This window comes from Saimiri boliviensis, chromosome X (assembly GCF_048565385.1).
Source record: "Saimiri boliviensis isolate mSaiBol1 chromosome X, mSaiBol1.pri, whole genome shotgun sequence".
NCBI classification, from domain to species: domain Eukaryota; kingdom Metazoa; phylum Chordata; class Mammalia; order Primates; family Cebidae; genus Saimiri; species Saimiri boliviensis.
In genome coordinates, this window is record NC_133470.1 from 59,139,990 (window position 1) to 59,153,428 (window position 13,439).

Here is a 13,439-nt window from a genome sequence, read left to right on the forward strand (position 1 = left end):
AGGCAAAAAAATCTGCCAGGAGCCGGCTCCGCAGTTCGAGCCAACTCAGTGAGTCCCAGCACGGGAGATCCTGGCGCCTTTTCAACAAGCGACTGGAACGCGGGGTCGTTCAACTTAAAAGAAAAGACTTTGAGTCAGGGAGCCAGGTGATCAGGCTCGGTTGGTCCCACCCCTCCACCCCCAACAACAAGGAAAACAAAAACAGTAATTGGAAACCCTCTGGGTTGAGCCCTTCAAACCAAGCACAGCTGAACCAGGACGGTCTGGCTCAGTGGGGGAGGGGCTTCCACCATTACTGAGACTCTCCACCGCTACGGAGGCAGGCTGCCGTTGCGGAGGCAACCTGCCACAACAGAGAGAGTCTGCCATAACACAGGCGGGGCCACCGTTGCTGAGACAGTTCTAACTACGCCCATATAAACAGGACTGCAGGGAAGAGCTCAGGACAGCTGGGCGGAGCCCACAGCAGCTCAGCAAAGCCCCTGCGGGCAGGCAGTGGCTAGGCGTGCTGCTAGCTGGGCGGGTGAGACCTGAAAGCAAAATCAAAAAAGGCAGTAGTGCAACGGAAACTCATAACGCTCCAACTCCCTGGGACAGAGCACCTGGCAACAAAAAGTGCTTTATGAGTTCAGCTGCAGCAGACCTAAACATACCTGCCCAGCAGCTCTGAACGAACAACAGAGCTCACAACTCAGGACTTAAGCCCCAATAAAAGATAGACTGTCTCCTCAAGTAGCTCCCTGACCCCCATAGATCCAAAGACCCACCTAATAAAGGAGAGAACGGACTCACAGTAGGCGAGCATCCTTCTGGGACAAAGATAGCAGAAGAGTAAACTGGCAGCAACCCTTACTGTTCTGCAGCTGCTGCAGGTTACCCCCAGACAAGCAGGGCCTGGAAAGGACCTCAGCAGTCCTACAGCAGAGAGGCCAGACTGTTAGAAGGAAAGCTTAAAAAAAGAAAAAAAAAAAAAAGAAGTAACTTCAGCATCCACGAACTAGAAGCTCACTCAGAGACCCAATCTGAAAGACAGTAATTACAAAGACAACAGGTGGATAAACCCACAAAAATGGGAAGAAACCAGCGCAAAAAGGAAGAAAACTCCCAAAACCAGAACACCTCTCCTCCTAAAAGGGATCACAACTCCTCACCAGCAAGGGAACCAGACCGGATGGAGAAGGAGGGTGATGAAATGACAGAATCAGACTTCAGAAGGTGGGTAGTAAGAAACTACAGTGAGCTAAAAGAACATGTTCTAACCCAATGCAAAGAAACTAGGAAACTTGAAAAAAAGATTGGATGAAATGCTAACGAGAATGGACAGCATAGAGAGGAATATAAGTGAATTGATGGAGCTGAAAAACACAACACGAGAACTTTGTGAAGCATGCACAAGCTTCAACAGCCGAATTGACCAAGCAGAAGAAAGGATATCAGAGGTTGAAGATCAACTCAATGAAATAAAAAGAGAAGGCAAGAACAGAGAAAAAAGCACAAAAAGGAATGAACAAAATCTTCAAGAAATGTGGGACTATGTGAAAAGACCCAATCTACGTCTGATAGGTGTACCTGAATGTGATGAAGAGAATGAATCCAAGCTGGAAAATACTCTTCAGGATATTATCCAGGAAAACTTCCCCAACCTAGCAAGGCACACCAATATTCAAATACAGGAAATACAGAGACCACCACAAAGATATTCCTCAAGAAGAGCAACCCCAAGGCACATAATCATCAGATTCACCAGGGTTGAAATGAAAGAGAAAATGCTAAGGGCAGCCAGAGAGAAAGGTCGGGTTACCCACAAAGGGAAGCCCATTAGACTCATACCAGATCTCTCAGCAGAAACCCTACAAGCCAGAAGAGATTGGGGGCCAATATTCAACATCCTTAAAGAAAAGAACTTTCAACCCAGATTCTCCTATCCAGCCAAACTAAGCTTCATAAGTGAAAGAAAAATAAAATCCTTTGTGAACAAGCAAGCACTCAGAGATTTCATCACCACCAAACCTGCCCTACAAGAACTCCCGAAAGAGGCTCTACACATATAAAGGAACAACCAGTACCAGCCACTCCAAAAACACACCAAATGGTAAAAAAGCATCAACACAATCAAGAAGCTCCATCAACTAACCAACAAAACAGCCAGGTAGCATCAAAATGACAGTATCAAATTCACACATAATGATACTATCCCTAAATGTCAATGGACTAAATGCCCCAATTAAAAGACACAGCCTGGCACATTGGATAAAAAGCCAAAACCCATCAGTGTGCTGTATCCAGGAAACCCATCTTACATGCAAGGATACACAAAGGCTCAAAATAAAGGGATGGAGGAAGATCTACCAAGCAAATGGAGAGCAAAAAAAAGCAGGAGTTGCAATTCTCATCTCTGATAAAATAAACTTTAAAGCAACAAAGATCAAAAGAGACAAAGAAGGACATTACATAATGGTAAAAGGATCACTGCAACAAGAAGAGCTAACGATCCTAAATATATACGCACCCAATACAGGAGCACCCAGATACATAAGGCAAGTTCTTAATGACTTACAAAGAGACTTAGACTCCCACACAATAATAGTGGGAGACTTTAACACCCCATTGTCAATATTAGACATATCAACCAGACAGAAAATCAACAAGGATATCCAGGACCTGAACTCAGACCTGGAGCAAGCAAACCTAATAGATATTTACAGAACTCTCCACCCCAAATACACAGAATATACATTCTTCTCAGCACCACATCACACCTACTCTAAAATTGACCACATAATAGGCAATAAATCACTCCTCAGCAAATGCAAAAGAACGGAAATCATAACAAACAGTCTCTCAGACCACAGTGCAATCGAGTTAGAACTCAGAATGCAGAAACTAACTCAGAACCACACAGCTTCATGGAAACTGAACAACTTGCTCTTGAATGTTGACTGGATAAACAATGAAATGAAGGCAGAAATAAAGATGTTCTTCGAAACCAATGAGAACGAAGACACAACATACCACAATCTCTGGGACACTTTTAAAGCAGTCTCTAGAGGAAAATATATAGCAATGAGTGCACACATGAGAAGAAAGGAGAGATCTAAAATTGACACCCTATCATCAAAATTGAAAGAGCTAGAGGAGCAAGATCAAAAAAGCTCAAAACCTAGCAGAAGAGAGGAAATAACTAAGATCAGAGCAGAACTGAAGGAAATAGAGACACAAAAAACTCTTCAAAAAAATCAATAAATCCAGGAGCTGGTTTTTTGAAAAGATCAACAAAATAGACAGACCACTAGCCAGATTAATAAAAAAGAAAAGAGAGAATAACCAAATTGATGCAATAAAAAACGATAAAGGGGATATCACCACAGATTCCACAGAAATCCAAACCATCATCAGAGATTATTACAAACAACTCTATGCACATAAACTAGTAAACCTGGAAGAAAGGGATAAATTCCTGGACACCTGTATCCTCCCAAGCCTAAACCTGGAAGAAGCCGAAACCCTGAATAGACCAATAACATGGTCTGAAGTCGAGGCAGCAATAAAGAGCCTACCACCCAAAAAAAGCCCAGGTCCAGATGGGTTCACAGCTGAATTCTACCAGACATACAAGGAGGAGCTGATGCCATTCCTTCTGAAACTATTCCAGACAATCCAAAAAGAGGGAATCCTTCCCAAATCATTTTATGAGACCAACATCATCCTGATACCAAAACCCGGCAGAGACTCAACAAGAAAAGAAAATTTCAGGCCAGTATCCATGATGAACATAGATGCAAAAATCTTCAATAAAATACTGGCAAGCAGATTGCAACAGCATATCAAAAAGCTCATCCACCATGATCAAGTAGGATTCATCCCGGGGATGCAAGGCTGGTTCAACATACGCAAGTCCATAAACGTAATTCACCACATAAACAAAACCAAAGACAAAAACCACACGATATCCCAATTGATGCAGAGAAGGCTTTCGACAAAATTCAACAACCCTTTATGCTAAAAACCCTCAATAAACTAGGTATTGACGGAACGTATCTCAAAACAATAAAAGCTATTTACGACAAACCAACAGCCAACATCATACTGAATGGGCAAAAACTGGAAGCATTCCCTTTGAAATCTGGCACTAGACAAGGATGCCCTCTCTCACCACTCCTATTCAATATAGTATTGGAAGTTCTAGCCAGAGCAATCAGGCAAGAAAAAGAAATAAAGGGTATCCAAATTGGAAAGGAGGAAATCAAATTGTCTCTATTTGCAGATGACATGATTGTATATCTGGAAGACCCCATCATCTCAGCCCAAAATCTCCTGAAACTGATAAACAACTTCAGCAAAGTCTCAGGATACAAAATCAACGTGCAAAAATCACAAGCATTCCTATACACCAGTAATAGACTTCAAGAGAGCCAAATCAAGAACGAACTGCCATTCACAATTGCTACAAAGAGAATAAAGTACCTAGGAATACAACTAACAAGGAACGTAAAGGACCTCTTCAAGGAGAACTACAAGCCATTGCTCAACGAAATAAGAGAGGATACAAACAGATGGAGAAACATTCCATGTTCACGGTTAGGAAGAATCAACATCGTGAAAATGGCCACACTGCCCAAAGTAATTTACAGATTCAACACTATTCCCATCAAGCTACCAATGACCTTCTTCACAGAACTGGAAAAAAACACCTTAAACTTCATATGGAACCAAAAGAGAGCCCGCATAGCCAAGTCAATTCTAAGCAAAGAGAACAAAGCAGGAGGCATCACACTACCAGACTTCAAACTGTACTACAAGGCTACAGTAATCAAAACAGCATGGTACTGGTACCAAAACAGAGATATAGACCAATGGAACAGAACAGAGGCCTCAGAGGAAATACAACATACCCACAACCATCCGATCTTCGACAAACCTGACAAAAACAAGCAATGGGGAAAGGACTCCCTGTTTAATAAATGGTGTTGGGAAAACTGGCTAGCCATGTGCAGAAAGCAGAACCAGGACCCCTTCCTGACACCTTACACCAAAATTAACTCCAGATGGATTAAAGACTTAAACATCAGACCTAACACCATAAAAACCCTAGAAGAAAATCTAGGCAAAACCATTCATGACATAGGTGTAGGCAAGGACTTCATGACCAAAACGCCAAAAGCAATGGCAACAAAAGACAAAATAGACAAATGGGACCTAATCAAACTCCACAGCTTCTGCACGGCAAAAGAAACAGTCAGTAGATTGAATTGGCAACCAACAGAATGGGAAAAAATTTTTGCAGTCTACCCATCTGACAAGGGGCTGATATCCAGAATTTACAAAGAACTAAAGCAGATCTACAAGAAAAAAGCAAACAAGCCCATTCAAAAATGGGCGAAGGATATGAACAGATACTTTACAAAAGAAGACATACAGGAGGCCAACAAACATATGAAAAAATGCTCATCATCACTGGTCATCAGAGAAATGCAAATCAAAACCACATTGAGATACCATCTCACACCAGTTAGAATGGCGATCATTAAAAAATCTGGAAACAACAGATGCTGGAGAGGATGTGGAGAAATAGGAACACTTTTACACTGTTGGTGGGAATGTAAATTAATTCAACCATTGTGGAAGACAGTGTGGCGATTCCTCAAGGACCTAAAAATAGAAATCCCATTTGACCCAGCAATCCCATTACTGGGTATATATCCAAAGGATTATAAATCATTCTACTACAAGGACACGTGCACACAAATGTTCATTGCAGCACTGTTTACAATAGCAAAGACCTGGAACCAACCCAAATGCCCAATGACGATAGACTGGATAGGGAAAATGTGGTACATATACACCATGGAATATTATGCAGCCATCAAAAACCATGAGTTCACGTCCTTTGTAGGGACATGGATGAACCTGGAAACCATCATTCTCAGCAAACTGACACAAGAGCAGAAAATCAAACACCGTATATTCTCACTCATAGGTGGGTGTTGAACAATGAGAACACGTGGACACAGGGAGGGGAGCACTACACACTGGGGTCCTTTGGGGGGAAATGGGGGAGGGACGGGGGGTGGGGAGGTGGGAAGAGAGAGCATGGGGAGAAATGACAGATACAGGTGAGGGGACGGAAGACAGCAAACCACACTGCCTTGTGTGTACCTATGCAACAATCTTGCATGTTTTTCACATGTACCCCAAAACCTAAAATGCAATAAAAAATAATAATAATTTAAAAAAAAATAGAATGTATCTACTTTTCTGGTTTGGGTTCCTTTTTGGTTGTGGGTCTTAACCTAAGGGAATCATGCAAATATGCATTTACCCAAACATCAAGTCCCATCTTCACTATGAATAGGAAAAATGTGTCCCCTAAATAATGTTTATTTTTCCTGAATATCTTGAAAAAAAAAAAAAAAGAAACTTTGTTAACCACCATTGACCTAGATTGATCCCTATAGGACTTTGCAGCTCTGCCTCCCCTCCCCCCGCTACACATATACACACACAAACACACACACACGACTGAGATCTGTCTCAATGTTGCACATGACTCCACAACACAAAGAAGAAGCTATAGGAAAGCAGTTGTGGTTTGATGTAAGAATGTTTTGATAATCAGAGGTATTCAAAAACATAAAGGACCATCTCACAAGAAGGTGTGTAAGCCAGGCTGGATAATCACCACGTACCACCTCATAAAGAGGTTTTTAGGCTGTTCAAGCACCTGATGGGAACTTAGAAGCTTTCCACCCCACCTGAGAATTTAGAAAACAAGAGGTTTGTTTTTTGTTTTTTTTTTTTTTTTTTTTTTTGAGACAGAGTTTCACTTTTGTTATCCAGGCTGGAGTACAATGGCGTGATCTCGGCCGCAACCTCCGCCTCCTGGGTTCAGGCAATTCTCCTGCCTCAGCCTCCTGAGTAGCTGGGATTACAGGCATGTGCCACCATGCCCAGCTAATTTTTTGTATTTTTAGTAGAGACGGGGTTTCACCATGTTGACCAGGATGGTCTCGATCTCTCGATCTCATGATCCACCCGCCTCGGCCTCCCAAAGTGCTGGGATTACAGGCTTGAGCCACCACACCCGGCCAACAAAAGAGATTTCTTTTGCATGGAGGTGAGGAGTGAACCAGAGGGGAAGCAGACAGCCCTAGGGCATGGGGAAGGCTGGGTTGGGAGGTGGAGAACACAGAGAGGTTTACTTTGGCCCAGTTCAGTCCTCTTTCTAGAATCACATAAATGTTAGTTTTGTTTTGTTGTGTTATGTTGTTTTTGTAAAGTTTATTCTCTTTAGGTTTACCACCGAGTTTAAAAAAAGGAAACTGAGGCCAACACAAGAAAATTAGATGCCAATTCCGATTTACTTAGCTCCCAGGCAAGGTTCTGTGGTCCTGGGGATAGGGGCCAGGGAAGTCACCCTGATTCCTCTCAGGAGACGGGTTTTATAGGGAGTGAAGGCATTTGATTGGATTTGGGGAGACAGGATGTGGACAGCGGGAGCTGCTATTGGTAGGGAGGTGGGACTTCCTGTGAGCAGGCTAAGAGGTGAGTGCAGAGGGGATTTCCAAGGTTGGGGTTAGGTGCCAAGTGCAGAGGGGATTTCCATGGCGGGCTAGGTGCGGAGTGCAAAGGGGATTTCCAAGGCAGAGCTAGATCATTTGCATCCTAGTGCAGAGGGGATTTCCAAGGTGGGGCTAGATGATTGACGTATTCTAATTTTCAAGCGAGGAGATGGACGTATCCGAACTCCCAACGAGGCAACCAGCCTTACATTCCGACCTTTTTGATTATATATAGGACACCATGTCTTTCTGGCTACTTCCTGCTGAACAGGGGCGAAGTCGGGGGAAGGAGTCAGTTGGCTGGTGCTTCGATTGGGAGTCGGATATAGGGGTGAAGCATCATCTGGTTAACGGCCACCCTGGAAATTTCTCTTACACGGGCCTGTGAAAACTTGAGGAAAAAAAAGGGGCTAGTATTAGTAGAAGACGAACAATAATAACGGGCATAATAATGGGAGTTAGCCAGGTAAGCATGGGGGATTGCCACCAGTTGAGAGACGAGGCTGGTGTGCTCTGCTTCCTGCGGAGGTTCTCTTGGAGGCGATAAAGAGTGTTGACATTTTCTTCCATAAGCCCTGTTTCATTGATGTAATAGCAGCACTGCTCCTGGAAAAACAGACAGGTACCTCCTTTTTCTGCTGTTAGTAAGTCTAGGGCCCGTCGGTTCTGGAGAGTTACCTGAGCCAGCGTGATTTGTCACTGGACGGAGGCTAGAGAGGTGGCTGATGCTTCCATAGCCACACAGAGCTTGTCTTCCAGTTGGGCAGCTGAAGTGACGCTGTAGCCCATGGCACCACTCCCTATTCCAGCTGCTACTAGAGAGAATACTAAAGAGAGGCCAACTACTATTGGAGGAAGACTTCTCGTCGTTTGGGGGCCTTCTTCAGTTTTTTAAGTTTCCTCCTTATATCAGCTACTGACTGATCAGCGTGACCTTGGGCCGCTGTAAGAATGCTGTCACGCTCATTAGGAGTAAGAGTGGAAGACAGGATCACATAGGTGTCATGCCAGGTTAGGTCGTACACCTGGGTGAGGTAACGGAATTCTTTAGTATACGCGGTAGGATTGGTAGAGAATGACCCTAGGCGTTTTTTAATGGCTAACAGATTAGACAGAGAGAAGGGGACGTGCATTTAGACAATGCCTTCTGCTCTGGCTACCTCACACAAAGGGCAGAGGAGTGGGGGTTTGTGAAAGCAGGAACGAGCACTGACAGGGGAAGTTATACTAGGGCTTTGGAGAGGAGAAAGAGCAGAGGGAGGAGGGAGTTGAGGCCTCACATAAGGAGGGGGGTTGGTAAAGTGGGTGGGGGAGGACAGGTCTTCCGGGTCTTCGGAGAGTGCAGAGCTGGGCAGGGCTGAGGGCAAAGGCCGGGTTTTGGCTAACAGAACCTGGGAGATGGTACAAGAGGAGCAGAGGGCAGGCTGGGAGTGAAGGTACCAGAAAGCCTGCACGTAGGGAACCTCTGACCATTTACTGTTCTTTGTCTAGGTCTGTGAGGACCTTAAAGTTGAGCGTGCCCTCTGGAGGCCACTTGCCCATGGTTTACTTTTGTGGAGTAGTTAGGGGTTAGAACCGAATATGGGAAGGTCTTATACTCAACACAGGCAGAAATACTCCTTTCCCGGGGGGAGGGGTGGCTGAGACAGCCTACAGGCTGTAACAATGTAACAATTGTAACAATTGTAACAGAGAGAGAGAGAGAGAGAGACCTCAAAAGAAGAAGAGGAGAAAAAAAACCGAGTTACTTAATTAAGGAGAGCTTCTATGCCAAAAGGGCCAATCTGAGAATTTGAGATAGACGTTTTAGTACCTTAAGCCAGAGATTTGGTCCTGCTATTAGGCAGGGCTTGGATTTACAAACAGGGATTCTGAAAACCTAAACCTCAGCTGCTGCTGCGGAGATGTTTGGAAGGCATCCCAGACTGCCCTACCGAACACCAGAGAGGGTTCAGGAAGATGGGGATGTCTCCCTCAAATTCCTGACCCCGCTGAATCCACTCACGGGGAGAAGACAAGAGAGTAGGGACGTCTCCTCTACGCTCAGGTCCTTGAGACGAGGCCAGGGCCCCGGGCCCACGGCGAAACAAGAACGTGGCCCCGGGCCCACGGCAAGATGAAAACGGGGCCCCGGGCCCACGGCGAGACACCAGGACCCCAGGCCCATGGCGAGACGAGACCAGGACCCCAGGCCCACGGTGAGATGAGACCGGGACCCCGTCTGTTCTGGAGAGTTACCTGAGCCAGTGACGTGATTTGTCACTGGAGGGAGGCTAGAGATGCGGCTGACGCTTCAATAGCCACCCGGAGCTTGTCTTCCAGTTGGGCGGCTGAAGTGACGCTGTAGCCCATGGCACCACTCCCTATTCCAGCTGCTGCTAGAGAGGGTGCTAAAGAGAAGCCAACTACTATTAGGAGGAAGATGGTCGTTTGCTTCAGTGATTAGGGGACAGTGTGATGAGAGATAGGAACTCAGCTTGTCCATACACTTGTAACTGCAGGACTAGTGTGATGGGCACACAAGGGAAAGGGAGGGATGGATCAATAACTTTGGTTAGGGTTCTATTATACCAAAAGTATCCTCCTCGAGGTGCGTAAAAGGAGGATTTTACTTCTACCGTGGTGTTGCACCTGAAGCTGGGGCTGCTGGCTGACCCATAGCAGAGAGAGAGAGACTTTGAGAATGTACATTGAACAAGGGGATACCCGTCAAGGTGGTGTCAGGCCCCATGGGAGATTGTGACAGGTTGAACCCAGTCTGGAGGGGAACTGCGGCCAAGGGGGGTTTAGGCGAGGGGTTAAGGCCGGGCGTGATATCGGTAAGGAGTAGCAGTAGGAGGTGGGCAGAGGATGAGCTTGAATGTGCGGGGCCAGTGAATTGGAGGGTGGCCCCTACAGTCTGGAGAATGTCTCATCCTAAAAGGGGGACTGGGCATGAGAGTATGATTAGAAAGGAATGGGAGAAGGAGTGTCCCTCAAGGACACAGGCTAAGGGACCAGTTTGATTAGGATAGGACGGCTTTCCATCAATCCCCATGACTGAAACCTGGGAAGGTATGCTAGGTCCTGAGTAGGAAGGCAGTACAGAATAGGTAGCCCCCGTGTCCATTAAAAAGTAAATGGACTTACCCGCTACCTGCAGCTTTACCCTGGGCTTGGTGAGGGTGATGGGGTCCTCGAGTCTGGGCTGCATTAGTTGTTCAGAAGGCCAAGAAGTTCAAGCAAAGGGACTGCTTCCTGCGGACCAGCCTGCCCTCCACATAGAGGTGTGGGGGGTGAGCCTGCAGCCCAGGATGGGTAGTTAACCTTCCAGTGTCCAGTCTGTTTGCAGCTTGGGCAGGGCCCAGGAGGTGGACGAGGACAGGGGCACTGCCGTGCCCAGTGTCCCTCCTGGCCACATCTGAAACAGGGCCCAGGCGGGGCCTTTGACGAACAGAACCTGGGAGGTGGTACAAGAGGAGCAGAGGGCAGGCTGGGAGTGAAGGTACCAAAAAGCCTGCACAGAGGGGACCTCTGACCATTTACTGTTCTTTTGACAAAAGTTGTCTAGTTCTGTCAGGACCTTAAAGTTGAGCGTGCCCTCCGGAGGCCACTTAGACTGGTTGTCTAGGGGATATTGTGGCCAGGCCACGGTGGAGAGGAAAAGCAGCCTTTTCTTTTTAATGGAAAGACCTAGTTTGGGTAGAGTTTAGACTAAGCATCCTAATGGCGATTTAGGGTCTGGGCGGGACTTCTGATTGCCCATGGTTCACTCTTGTGCGGTAATTAGGGGTTAGAAACGAATATGGGAAGGTCTTGTACTCAACACAGGCAGAAGTACTCCTTTGGGGGGGAGGGGTGGCTGAGAGAGCTTACAGGCTGTAACAATGTAACAATTGTAACATAGAGGGAGAGAGACCTCAACAAAAGAGAAGGAAAAAAGAAAAGAGTTACTTAATTAACGAGAGCTTATATGCCACAAGGGCTTATCTGAGAATTTGAGACAGACGTTTTAGTATCCTAAGCCAGAGATTTGGTCCTGCTATTAGGCAGGGCTTGGGTTTACAAACACGGCTTCTGAATACCTAAACCTCAGCTGCTGCTGCTGCGATGTTCGGAAGGCATCCGGGACTGCCTTACTGAACATCGGAGAGGGTTCAGGAAGATGGGGACGTCTCCCTCAAATTCCTGAACCCTGGAATCCCCTGACAGGGAGAAGACAAGAGAGTAGGGACGTCTCCTCTATGCTCAGGTCCTCGAGAGGAGACCAGGGCCCTGGGCCCACGGCGAGACGAGACCGGGACCCCGGGCCCATGGCGAGAGATGAGACCAGGACCTCAGGCCCACGGCGAGAAACGAGGCCTGGACCCCGGGCCCACAGCGCAAAAGGAGGCCAGGACCCCGGGCCCACGGCAAGAAACAAGGCTGGGATTCTGGGCCCACGGTGAGAAACGAGGCCAGGACACCGGGCCCACAGCGAGAAACAAGACCGGGACCCCGGACCCACGGCGAGACGAGACCGGGACCCCGGGCCCACAGCAAGAAACGAGGCTGGGACGCCGGGCCCACAGCGAGAGATGAGGCCGGAACCCCGGGCCCATGGTGAGACGAGACTGCGACCCCGGTCCCTTGGCTGGACAAGACTGGGACCCCGGGCCCACGGCGAGAAATGAGGCCAGGACCCCGGGCCCATGGCGAGACGAGACCAGGACCCTGGGCCCATGGCGAGAAACGAGGCCGGGACCCCGGGCCCATGGCGAGAAATACGGGAGGGTTTAGGAAGGTGGGGACATCTCCCTCAAATTCCTAACCCCCAGAATCCCCTCACAGGGAGAAGACAAGAGAGTAGGAACGTCTCCTCTACTCTCAGGTCCTCAAGACGAGGCCGGGGCCCCGGGCCCACAGCAAAACAAGACTGGGGCCCCGGGCCCACAGTGAGAAACGAGGAGTCCCTGACGCAGCTGCGATAGCGAGCAGGGAGTCCACAAGACAGACAGTGGGAGAGGTTGTGGGTAGCAGAAGTCTTACCTTGTGATGGAGCAGTTCCCTGTTACTTTGCGATGGAGGAGTTCCTTGGTTCGGCTTCGGGTGGAGGAGTCAGTTTCCCCCAGGAGGGGTCATACAACTCCCTCCCGGGTTTCGGCACCACTTGTAAAGTTTATCCTCTTTAGGTTTACCACCAAGTTAAAAAAAAGGAAACTGAGGCCAGCACAAGAAAATTAGATGCCAATTCTGATTTACTTAGCTCCAGCTCCCGGGCAATGTTCTGTGATCCTGGGGAGACGGGCCAGGGAAGTCACCCTGCTTCCTCTCAGGAGATGGGTTTTATAGGGAGTGAAGGCGTTTGATTGGATTTAGGGAGACAGGATGTGGACAGCGGGAGCTGCTATTGGTAGGGAGGTGGGACTTCCTATGAGCGGGCTAAGTGCTGAGTGCAGAGGGGATTTCCAAGGGTGGGGTTAGGTACCGAGTGCAGAGGGGATTTCCAAGACGGGCAAGGTGCTGAGTGCAAAGGGGATTTCCAAGGTGGAGCTAGATGATTGGCATCCTAGTGCAGAGGGGATTTCCAAGGTGGGGCTAGATGATTGACCTATTCTAATTTTCAAGCGGGGAGGGAGATGGGCGTGTCCGAACTCCCAGCGAGGCAATCAGCCTTACAGTTTTGTCTTGTTTTTAAGATGGAATCTTGCAGTCTTGCTCTTGTTGCCCAGGCTAGGGTACAATGACGGGATTTTGGCTCACTGCAACCTCTGCCTCCTGGGTTCAAGAGATTCTCCTGCCTCAGCCTGCCGTGTAGCTAGGATTACAGGCACCCATCACCATGTCCAGCTAATATTTGTATTTTTAGTAGAGAGAGTTTTACCATGTTGGCCAGGCTGGTCTCAAACTCCTGACCTCAGC

The 13,439-nt window shown here is 47.4% G+C and overlaps 1 protein-coding gene across 2 annotated transcripts in view; it reads right to left on the reverse strand.

Annotated features, from left to right (window-relative positions):
• AWAT2 (acyl-CoA wax alcohol acyltransferase 2) overlaps nt 1-12,817 on the reverse strand; it is a 55,022-nt gene extending 42,205 nt beyond the window's left edge. For both annotated transcript variants that reach the window (XM_010330899.3, XM_010330898.2), the window contains exon 1: nt 12,567-12,817. The gene's annotated coding sequence lies outside the window, so the exon portion shown is untranslated. The remainder of the gene's footprint in view (nt 1-12,566) is intronic.
• Nucleotides 12,818-13,439: the final 622 nt, after the last annotated feature.